Genomic DNA, 11599 nt, shown 5'->3' on the forward strand with positions numbered 1-11599 from the left:
ATTCTAATATGCTGATTTGCTGCTCAAGAAACCTTTTTTAATTATTATTATTATTATTATTATATTTAAAACAGTTGAGTAAATGTTTTCAGGATTCTTTGATGAATAGAAGGATCCAAAAATCAGCATTTATGTGTATATTATGTGTATAATTTATTTTCATATCGGTGCATCCCTAAAATATGTTTAACGTGAATTCTTGCTAAATGTGCAGTTATATTACAGGCTGTTGGCATGAATTGTACTCATGATGGAGCGGTGGTGGAGCGCTCTTGGAGCGAATGAAAACCACGACGCTCCAACTTTTAAAAAAATCCACTCCTCGCTCCATTCAAAATCACACCGCTCCGCTCACATACTCTGTACAATACCCTGCATAATTCTGCAAAAACCTCAACCAACCAGAGAATCAAAACATGCCAAATGTCTCCAAAAAATAAAAACTTTTTGGTATTCGCCTAGTATTACTAAAATCTTAAATACTTAGTATTTAGTATTTTAGTAATTTTTACATATATATTTTTACTTATATATTCATGCAGTAAGATGTAAAATATGGTGTTTCTACATACACAATCAACATCAACAGTTTTTTTTTTTTGCAGTGCAGGATTTACAAACTGGAAAGAAAGATTGCGGAGAATGCTTTTATCAGCAATACTAGCTAGTTATTACAAACCTGTGTTATTTTAGTATTGTGGTAGCAGTTTACAATAATATTCTGTTTGTTAATATTAATTAACTGCATAGTAAACATGAACTAAGAATGAAAATACTTCTAAAACCTTCATTAATCTTAGTTAATTTCAACATTTACTAATACATTATTAAACTCAAACGTCGTATTTGTTCATATTGTTTAAAGGACCTGAGCTAACATGAACTAACAGTTGTATTTTTTAGGGATGCACGATATATCGGCCACCATATCGGTATCGGCCGATAAATGCTCATTTTTTTTCTGTTATCGGTATCGGCCTGATAAGAAAATTTGGCCGATATCTTAAAGCCGATAAATAATGCATTATTTCCTTCAGAGACACTTCAGATGTGCGCTGTTCGTTTGCAGCCTTTTGTGCAATTGTACGTTGTAATATTGTGTTTATTTGATGTATATCTGATTTATCTCATATAGAATGCGTTTGGTTAAGTTAAAAGAGCGCTTCAGTTTACCGGTGATCGTCTTTAGCTCAGCGCACGCAGCTCAAACAGCAGTGCACAACATTAATAACTATGATTGGGAATGTTGTGTATATAACATTCTAATGAGAACATTATTATAATAAAACGTTGTGCATTCTTTGGGTTTAGTTGCTGTGTTTCAGCGCGTTGTTATGGGAAGAGCGCATCCACAACAGGATCACACATTCTGACTATAGCATGCAATAACTGCGTCATTTTGTACATATATAAGTTGTAATATTATGTTTATGTTGTATTAATATTAATCTCAGGATGCATTTCCTTGAGTTAAATAAGCTGCCAGCAAAACGCTTCAGTTTACCGTGTTCATTCAGCTCTTCAGCTTCAGCACGTGCAGCTCAACGGCTGCTATTTAAAACAGTGGTATTAATTTGTTACTTTTTCAAAATCATTGATATATTATTAATAACAACAACCACTTGTATTTTTCTCTTATTATTTTCATCAACAGTATGGTTTAGTAATTAAAATCATTTAATTATTGTCCGTGCAGAGGCTATTCCGTTTTATTGATCTATGGCGCATTCATTTTGATTCTTTACACGTGTAATGATGTCCAGTGACTTGTTTGCATTATTTATGCATTATTTTATTTATTTGTAAGACTTTTTTATGACTAAATTTGGTAATGGGAGAGTAAAAATATTTTTAAAACGTACACCGTTCAAACTAGGCTGCTTATGTTGAAGTGTTTGGGATGTGGCTTTTAATGATGAGACCTTTTTTGTAATCAGGCTCTCAAAAAGTATATAACAATTTGGATATAGATTTATCGGCCAACATATCGGTTATCGGCTTTCAAAAATAAAGAATAATCGGTTATCGGTTATCGGTATCGGCCAAAATTTTCATATCGGTGCATCCCTAAAATATGTTTAACGTGAATTCTTGCTAAATGTGCAGTTATATTACAGGCTGTTGGCATGAATTGTACTCATGATGGAGCGGTGGTGGAGCGCTCTTGGAGCGAATGAAAACCACGACGCTCCAACTTTTAAAAAAATCCACTCCTCGCTCCATTCAAAATCACACCGCTCCGCTCACATACTCTGTACAATACCCTGCATAATTCTGCAAAAACCTCAACCAACCAGAGAATCAAAACATGCCAAATGTCTCCAAAAAATAAAAACTTTTTGGTATTCGCCTAGTATTACTAAAATCTTAAATACTTAGTATTTAGTATTTTAGTAATTTTTACATATATATTTTTACTTATATATTCATGCAGTAAGATGTAAAATATGGTGTTTCTACATACACAATCAACATCAACAGTTTTATATTCATCCATCATATTTAATTAAAAAAAATTTTTGCAAATGTAGTTTTTTGTCATTAAAGCCGTTATGTTTACTGTCTTGTATTTTTGTCTTTGTCCGAAATTCCCCCCCCCAAAAAACAATTTTTTTAACTTCAAATTAAAGTTTGTATTGCTGTGCTTTACCTTTTAGCTGGTTTGTTTCGTTCATAGCAGGGGCGTAGCCATCATTTCAGAAGTGAGGGGGACAGAAAAAATATTTTTACTATTTAAAATAACTGCTTTATTTGAATATATTTTAAAATGATTGCGATCAAAGCTGAATTTTCAGCATCATTACTCCAGTCTTCAGTGTCACATCCTTCAGAAATCATTCTAATATGCTGATTTGCTGCTCAAGAAACCTTTTTTAATTATTATTATTATTATATTTAAAACAGTTGAGTAAATGTTTTCAGGATTCTTTGATGAATAGAAGGATCCAAAAATCAGCATTTATGTGTATATTATGTGTATAATTTTTTTTTTGGAGAAGAAATTATAGAAATTAACACTTTTATTTAGCAAGGATGCTTTAAATTGATCAAAAGTGATGATAAAGACATTTATAATGTAACAAAATATTTATATTTCAGATAGCCTAAAGGTTCTTCTGAACGTTCTATTCATCAAAGAAACCTGAAAAAATTATACTCTGCTGTTTTCAACAACATAATAATAAATGTTTTTTGAGCAGCAAATCAGAATATCAGAATGATTTCTGAAGGATCTTGTGACTGGAGTAATGATGCTAAAAATCTAGCTTTGAAATCACATTTTAAAATATATTCAAATATAAAATAGTTATTTTAAATAGCCTAGTAAAAATATTTCACAATTTTACTGTTTTGGATCAAATAAATGCAGGCTTGGTGAACAGAAGAGACTTCTTTAAAAAACATTAAAAATCTTACTGTTCAAAAACTTTTGACTGGTGTATAGGCAACTTTAATTGTTCTCTAATTTCTAGCTTTTAATTGACTTAGAAATCAGATAACTGCTGGACAATAACCAATAATAATGATTTGTTTATATACTACAAACACTTTTTTTTATCATAACACCGTATTATGCTATGTCAATTAGCACTGCATTGTTCATATACTTTATTAATTACCTGGGGACGACTTGACAAACACAAATAAACCATATATTGTCGCAATCGTATGTTTAATGTCTTCATGTTTCCAAACGTTTCTGTTTTCTGTGAAAACAACTGTTTTCATACAGCGATAGCTGGACGCTTTTGTCCATATTAGGAATTTCCTCGTACGACTTTTTGCGCGAGAGTGCCCTCCGGCTTTGAGTATGAATGAAACATACACTGCACGGAGTGTTTATCGCTCCGTGATGTTCATCTCGCCTTATTCTGGGTCCGAATAAAACATCAGATCATGCACAGACTATCCTGTCTCTTTGAATTTAAATCTATATTTATTCACACCGGCTCTTAAAAACCTCTATGCGACACACTTGCCCGAAAAAGTGCGGGGGACGAATTTACGTTATATTAAAAGCGGGGGGGACACGCATAATCCCCCGCATAATCTACGCCCCTGGTTCATAGTTTACAACTCTTTTTAAATTAATGGGAAGTTAATGTGAAAACGCCACTCTGGAACTATAAGGCCGCTGAAAAAGTGGGTGGGAACTGCTGCATACTATTGGTTGAGCCAGGCCAGGATGCTCAAACAAACAGCAATGTTTTGAAAAAGCACCGCAGAGACACAGTGTTTGAACTTTTGTGGGGAATCAGCCTATGAATGGTTTATTTATAGCTGTCTCTGCATATTAAACTTGAACAATATATTTTTACACTGACAAAAATAAGAATAAAGCTTTAAAACAAGGAGGAAAAAAGCAGAAAAGCCATCTGAAGCAACTGCTACAAATCTTATTAGTAAATCTGGATGGAGGACGATCTCAGTGTTATAAACTTGATCTTTTACAAGTTCAGTAAATTATTTTTTAACTACTTCCATAAATCTATATTTAACCAGGCACCACACCTCCCATCATATAAACATGAGGACTGGAACACACATGCGCACATATACACAAACATCCCTAATGAATGCAATAAAGACTTTCACAGCTCAGCTGCATGGAAATTCTCCTGATTAAATTCCATTAACTGCAACTTGAGTTTTATCAAATCATAAATCGAAGGCAGGCTGGAGCGGCATGGGGAAGCTGGGAGAGACCAAAGCCTGCACCTCGTTCCCTCTCTTGCACTCTGCTGCTGTCAGTCCAGACATACTGCAAAGCAAACAACAAGCTCACTGATGTGCCAACATCCACAATACAGCTCTGCAGCACACCAGACAGAGGCAGGACTGCCTGGCTTGCACTGATACAAATCCCAGCATTAATAGATTCTGCTTCTTTTTTTTTTTTAACAGACAAAGCATTTATAATATTTCCGTATTACACTGACAAGTCACATTATAGCAAATGCATCAGGAATGAAACGAGAATGTCTCAAATCTTATTTGCTAGATATAATTTCTAAAAAGTGTTTTACAGGCATCACTCTGATTATGCTGCTTTTTTCTTGACCTTTTGTTATGCTTCGCCTTAAGGCACTCAAATCAACGCCATTCACGGTGATTTATTGTGCCGTGGGTTTTGTAGCCTATATGGACAGAATCAGATTTGTAAGATTGCCTCCCAAAAGATACCAACACACAAACATGTATTAATACAGATTCATATTAAAATGTCACATCACTCCCATTTCAACAGTGCTGCAGGTCACAAAACATGATTCTGTGATATACAATGTGATCCAACAGTCTGAGACCGCTAGTGAAAATGTTTCTGTTTTAAATTTTACTAATTTAATAGTGTTTTTTCAATACAAACCATAAATAAAAACAATTTGAAACAAAGTTGAATTGAAAAATAGAACAATATGCTGCTAATAGACTAAAAGTTGTTTAATTGCAATGCAAATAACTATATAAAAAATAATACAATTAAAAAACACAAAGACTGTAATGTCGATTTACCAGTTCATTTTGACTTGTTCCTCCATTTCTTAAATAAATAAATAAAAACATTTTCATACTTGAAATAAAATAAATGATAACTGAAATCAAATCAAATATAAAACACTTTAGTAAAAATAAAAATACTATACTTTTACTTTAGTAAAAACAAAAAAACTATATAACCATATTTTAAAAAATATATATATATAAAAATCAAGCACTAATGAAAATGACAAAATACAAAATAAATTTACTAAAACTTTAAAATTAAAACTGGAAATAAAAAAAATAAATTTAAAATAATAGTGGAAACTATAATAGCATAATAGACTCATTGTTTCAAAATCATAGCTTCGAGATGTAAAACAATATGCATGTGTAACGTGGGGAGTGTGACAACGGAGTTGGAGGATCCAAATGCAAGGATTTATTAACAAACCTGGTCAAAACAGGCAGGGTCGAGCACCAGCAAACAGTATAATCCAAGGCACAAAAGAGTAATCCAATAAACAGGCAGAGGTCAGGGTAGGCAGCAATCAATCAAAAAACAAGGAAACAGTCCAAAGATCAAAACACAGGAAAACTAGGAAACACGGAAAGGTAAACTCGGAAACTAGGAACAAGGAAATGGCTATTCAATAATCAGCAAACTTGGAGCGTGTGTGAGCAACCCTTATGCTGCATTCACACCATATCGTAATTACCGTCATTTCGAGATGACAGCACGTGACGTTCTACTCGGAGCTGTTCACTTCCTCGGACTCGGAATTATGCTTTTCTATGGCAACACTATCAATGCCTAAACAGAGCCTGCGGTGGTCAGGTGGTACAGCGGTCACGTGGTACGGGTCGTAGCTCTCAGAAAACTCCCAGTTCACAAGTTGTAATTATGAGTTCTACGAGGACGTGAACGCTTTTTACAAGTTGGAATTATGGGATTCCAATATGGCGTGAACGCACCTTTATACTAGACAAGGAGAACACATGACAAAACCAACCAATGAGAACAGGACACATGCAACCAAGGAACCAATCAGAACATGACACATGCAACCAAGGAACCAGTCAGAACATAACACGCAGACAAGGGTAGCACATGACAAGATCACATGAGGAGCAAGGAAGATATGGGAAACGGAGTCCAGAGAACAATAGCAAGAGTCCGGACTGAAGTGCCCTCTAATGGAGTTCATGGGCACTCCAGCTGGTGATTGTGACAGCAAGAGTGGAAAAAAAATCTCAAAGTTTGAAAAACTTAAAAAAATATATTTTTTTTGAATAAAAATTGTAGTAATCAATATTGTCATAAATGCCATTGATTAAGCTTAGCTAGTTCTGAAAACAAATATTCTGTAACACTTTACTTGAAGCCTTTATGTATAATGCATTATAAAGGGCTATTAAAAGGGTACAATGGATTATAATTATTCATAATGTGTGTTGTAATACATTATATCTTGTCGTAAATAATTCTAACTGAATTGAAAATGCATAGTATAACAATGAATTGTTACAATGAAAGTGTTATAATGTATTAACTGGTTACAATTATTCATGAGACTGTACAATGCACTATAAGGTGTATTACAAGGCGAATGCATTAAAACTACTTTTATAATGCATTACACACAAAGGCTGCAAAGAAAGTGTTGCCAAATATTAAAATATGCATTAAAAATTATTATTAAAAATTGCCGAAATGTTTAAGAATATTGTGATTATTTTATTGCTGATCTTGCCCACTCCATTTGAGATTTATTTCTACATTTAAAACAGACTTAAAAATCCAGATTTTCTTTGTGGTCTCAGACTTTTAGACCTCACTGTATCTCTCTGTGAGTGCAGCACAGCACAATAATAGCCCAGTAATGAACATTATTGCCCCTGCAAGACGAATATCTCCATTACCAGAAATCATCAGAGCGAACAAGGAAAGAAAGGTAAAGAGAATAAAAGACACCAAGAGGGAGTGAGAGAATGAAACACTAGAGGGAATGAGTGATGGCATTTACACACTGACTGTCACATGATCTCCACTCATCACATTTATTATGTGAGCTTTTCCCAATCCTGTTAATGAAAGTCTCTATTGGAAAGTATCAAAACTTGATGAAATCTCTCCATCTATCATGGGTGAATGAGTTCTCAAAGGCATTTACTCATGTTCTCGGGCTCTGTGCTGTCACACAGGTGTGCCTCAGCTAATGCAATATGCCTTGCTCTTCCTTGAGCATTTTCAAAAGCACCATTTACAATTTTGCCAGCTGGAGATGAATTTGTAAGGCATCAGCGAAAGCAGGAGATGGGGAAAAGTCCGGTCATTACTGTAATTGGAGGGTAGATGTTATATGACAGAGAATAAACAGCTAAATGTAACAGCTGTTGCTTGGCAACTCTAAAAGCTAACTTTCACATTGTCTCCTGTAGAAAAAGTGTCACTGTTGCAAACGTAATGAACGCTGGAACAAAGTGGGTTTCAGTAATGCTCCACAATGTCAGTTAAAACCTCAAACTTAAATTTGCCTTTGATATAGTTCTCACCAGAATAAGTATTTGCCCATCTGTTCAGTGTGTGGGCATTTCTTGTTATGAACACATATGCAATACAATTTAATTCGCCCCAACAGCACAGCACAAGATGCTTCAGGAACTCTCAAAGAACTCCATTAAGGGATCTTCAGGCAGCTCTGGAAACGGTCAATATGAATGTGCATCAATCAAACATTAGAAAATCTAGGAGGTCAGTGAAGAAGAAGCCTCAGTTCTCAAAAAAGAAACGCCATCCAACACCTACATGAGGAACCAGACCTCTGCAACTGGACAGATGAGTCAAAGGTGGAGATGCTTGATGAAAACTAAAGACTAAAGAAGCACGGTGGTGGGAGTGTTGTGGTTAAGGGGTGTTTTGCTGCTTCAAGGCTGTGCAAACATGCCATCGTAACAGCAACAACTATATGAATTTCACATTAAACCAAAGAGTGCTTGAGGAGAACGTTGGGCCAGCTAGAAAAAGGTTGAAGTTGAACCATAAGTGGACCTTTTAACATGATATACCTCCAAAATATAAAGCAAATTCACAGAAGAATGACTTAGAAGAAAGAAATGGAGGATTTTGGAATGGCTTAAGTCAAAGTTCAGATCTCAAGCCAAACTAAATGCTGTGGGGAGACCTGAAGTGGGCCGTACACGAAAGAAACTCCTCAAAATGTCACATGTGGAATGGACAAAATGTCAAATATAAAATGGGCAAAGTGGCTTTAGATCAGTATGGTTAAGTGTTACTTATTTAGTTCTCTAAGTACAGTAGTTCTGGAAACTTGCTGGTGAAGTTCAAAGCCTGTGCAAGACAAGGCGGTCTGACGTAAGAAGGCTGCTGTGTAAGAGATTGGGCCAATCACACTGTATGCCATTAGTTGTAGATCTGTGTGACTTAAATAATGACGTTGAAAAAAAATTTTTTTTAAATGGATGGATACTGAAATTACGTTTCCAAGAATTCAAAAGGTCAGTCTGATGAAATTTCCAGATCAAATAACTTCCAAAAATTATATATATGTATATATTTTTTTTTTCATAAAGAAAATGTCATTACAAATTATTAGGGCATTTCAAATGACATTAAATGCATTTACATTTTTTTATGCAATGTGACATTAACTTCAGAAGAATTTTACTCCCTTTAAATTCTCATACTATAATCTCTCTCATACTTGATTATTATTTTGTATGATTCTTTTTACTGTAAAAAGTCTTTACTGTACTTGTTTCCCTGTATTACAGCAAAAAATAATGTTTTACGATGTTTTACAAATAATATAAAGGCACTACAACAACTGCCAGCAAAGTGTATAAAAACTTTTATACACTTTTATATTACATTTTATTATATTTCTTCTTGTTAAAGTAATGAGGCAAGAGTGTCTTAAAAATGACAGCAATGTGATCTGGCAGTAAAATTATTTTAATTATCCTCATAAAATGTTACAATGTCAAACATCTTAAGTGTAATTAAATTAAATTAAATTAAATTAAATTAAATTAAATTAAATTAAATTAAATTAAATTAAATTAAATTAAATTAAATTAAATTAAATTAAATTAAATTAAATTAAATTAAATTAAATTAAATTAAATTAAATTAAATTAAATTAAATTAAATTAAATTAAATTAAATTAAATTAAATTAAATTAAATTAAATTAAATTAAATTAAATTAAATTAAATGTTAATAGCAGATTGGTACCTTTACTGGAAAATGTTATCTGATTAAATTATGTGTAAAACCTTTGTGGTAAAACTTATGCACCGCAACAAGTGCCACTAAAATGTATAAATTTAATTTTATTATTTTATAAATGTATTATATTTGAAATAAGAGGCGTGGCTGTCTTTAACATTAAAGCAATGTGATTTGGCCATAAAATAATATAACGTTGTTAAACATCTTAAATTTGTACTAATAAAATAAAAAGTTCAATTTTGAGTAAAAGCTTTCTGTTTGGCTTTGATGCTGGGGAGACATGCAGAGATAAAAACAGAGAGGATTCATCACTTTCATATTACAAATTTGTCACCATCTGTCTCACTAAAGTGCTGAGTAAATCATAGGAGGATCATGTTCAACACCAGCTAATGCGTGTCAAATACAGCAATGCCTCCATAGGTCCCTCAGGTAAACCCACATACTGTACACAAATAAAATACTAAAATAAAAAATTTTTCAGAAATCTAACATCTCCTCATAGCTATTTTGTAACAGTCAATGCTCTTGTTCAAAGTCACGCTGATATAAAGACACTGTAAAGCACTAGAAATCTCACACAACCATTAAGTCAATTATCGCTTTAAAGCCATGAACAGCAGATTAATTTGTTTTGACATCATGAATTTGTCATACATGTACATCTTTATCTCCTGGCAAATCATATGTAATGATACCAGACAGTAAACATATGACTGGATATTATGCTGATATTCATAAATACATTATGAGATAATACACTGTAGCTGCTAAGACCAAGATCTTCAATTACTGCATTAAAGAAGGCAATTTGTGCTTCTTTTAGATGATGGGTCTTTATTACAAAGGAATGTCTAACAATCAATATTAGCCCAGAATAAGCGAAGAAGAGACATAGTTAGAGAAACTGGAGCTAACACATACAGATCTGCCTTTGATCTCCTCCATCCGCAGAATACAAAAGAATATGGCTGCACACACACATATATCTTCTTACTCATATTCTCTCACACACATACACACACACACACACACACACACTTCAGGCCACAGGCTCGACCGGCACTATCAGGTTCAGCCTGTTAATGGCTGTACAGTGCACAAATAGATTATAATAGTGATCCTCACACTTCATGACATAAGACATCATTTAAACCACTGCACACACTCACATTTTATATTCACTGCATCTAGGGATGCACCGATACCACTTTTTCCAGTACTCGCCCGATACCGATACTTTTGTTTTTGGTACTTGCCGATATCGATATTTTTATTGCATTTGTACATTTTTTAAATATTGGGTACAGGAACCAAAAGGGTTTGTATAATGTTAGTTGGTTAACTTCATTTATCAAATAGATACAGTCAAACCAAAATTTATTCAGACACCTTCAACATTTCTCACATTATCACAGTTTATTCGCTATAGTTTAGAAAATGGTAATAAAATATGACAATAACTCAGTTACACTGTGTCAGAACAAATTCATCTTGATAATGTTAGATAATTTTGATAGAAAGGTATGTAATAGATTACAATCAACCAAAATAATTCAGACAGCTGTTAGTATGACAGTATTTACACAACTATGACTACTTTGTTGGGCAACCCTTAGCCTTAATGGCAGCCTGTAGTCTCCTGGGCATGCTGTCACCAAGCTTCATGAAAACCTCAACTTCAGTTTTTTTCCCAGACTCGGTCTGAATAATTTTTGGACCCAAATTTGTATCAATTTTACTGGTAGTCCACTGTATGAAGAACTTTTGGGTATGATTGATCACAGTATACTTTATTTTGCTATCCTCACTTTCATTAATGAACTATAGTGTCCTGCACCCACTAGTAAAAAAATATCAAAA

The sequence above is a fragment of the Sinocyclocheilus grahami genome, unplaced genomic scaffold, assembly GCF_001515645.1.
Source record: "Sinocyclocheilus grahami isolate Dianchi unplaced genomic scaffold, SAMN03320097.WGS_v1.1 scaffold79.1, whole genome shotgun sequence".
Taxonomy (NCBI): domain Eukaryota; kingdom Metazoa; phylum Chordata; class Actinopteri; order Cypriniformes; family Cyprinidae; genus Sinocyclocheilus; species Sinocyclocheilus grahami.